We start from the raw sequence: 1,332 nt of genomic DNA, 5'->3' as shown, positions 1-1,332 counted from the left end.
GGAACAAGCTGCCTCTGGCCACATCTGGTGGAGGGACCCATCTCAGGGTCCCAAGATTGACGGTTGCCAGACCATCACTTGGAGTGGGACTTGGGGATCGTCCTCCCTCCTGCCAAAGTGGATTTCATCCTGTCCCATCACTCCCATCTGATCCATTCCTCACACATGCAGGTGCAGATTTGAGGCCTGAGATGTGACCAGGGAACCTGCCTTTCACCAACATACCCGTTCTACAGTGACATTTTATTGGCAGTGGTGGTTGAAACAGCAGTGCGGGCGGCAGCAACATTGGCTGTGGGGACAGCTGCCACTCAGAGATCTGGGTTCTTGGGGACCTGAGGAGAGGATGGTGGGTGCATTCACACCCTCCCTACCACCCCGACCTCTCCCATTTGTTTTACTGACTCTCATCCCTTTGGGAGCCCTGCTCCCTTGAGTTAAACCTGTCAGTCCTCATGCACATGTGTGGCCACTGGGGCCTCTGGCCTCACAATGACCCTTGCCGTTGCTAGGCGATGAGTCAGCAGGGCTCTGAGGGTGCAGGTGCACCCTGTGGCCATAGCCAGGTGCAGGTGCAGGTGCCCCTGGGTTCACATTTCATTCAGCTGTTTCTCACATCCCCTTTAACCCTTCTGCTCAGATGGCTACTTGTGTTCCTGGAAGTGGTTTACTGGCCCTGTTTGCCAAATACGGACTGGGGAGAACACCAAGGCTATCCCTCTGCCAGCTGGCTTGATCTGGTCCTTATTCACTGCTGGAAAAAACATAGCCTCACATCACGAATGAACCTTTCAACTCCAGATGGAGGAAAGACTTGGCCAAGTCAAAAGGCAGAGAAAGGCTTGCCAAAGAGGTGTGGCACAGTAGGCAGGCCACCTAGGGAATGAACGGGGAACCCACCAGGCATGCTTTTCCATCAGCAGGTCCCACCCTCAACTCTGGAGTCAGGAAAATCCACATTCCTGCTGCCTAGGGCACTATCCTTGGGAGAAATCCGACCATAAGGGTAGAGATAGGCCCTCTTCGGGCCATCTCCCTGAGTGCACAGATGCGGGGCAGAGGGAGAGGGGCACCATGTGGCTTGCCTACCCTACCTTATCCATAGGAGGCCAGCCATCCCAGCCACTTGGGCCTAAGACTTGGCCCAAGACTTTGTCAGTGGGACAACTAGGGAGGAAAGAGCCCTGAGTCCTGAAAGATGCCTGGGAGGTGTCATCAGCCCTATCAGGGGAGGAAGCCACCAGTCATGTGGTGTGCCCAACATGGGAGGTAGCACCCACCACATCCAGGTCCTTGCCAGCCATGCCCAGCCTCCCGAGGGAGGATGATGGT

The sequence above is a fragment of the Ceratotherium simum genome, chromosome 24 (assembly GCF_057802395.1).
Source record: "Ceratotherium simum simum isolate JZ-2026a chromosome 24, ASM5780239v1, whole genome shotgun sequence".
NCBI lineage: Eukaryota > Metazoa > Chordata > Mammalia > Perissodactyla > Rhinocerotidae > Ceratotherium > Ceratotherium simum.
The sequence above is the reverse complement of the archived record's forward strand: the minus strand, read 5'-3'. Positions refer to the sequence as shown.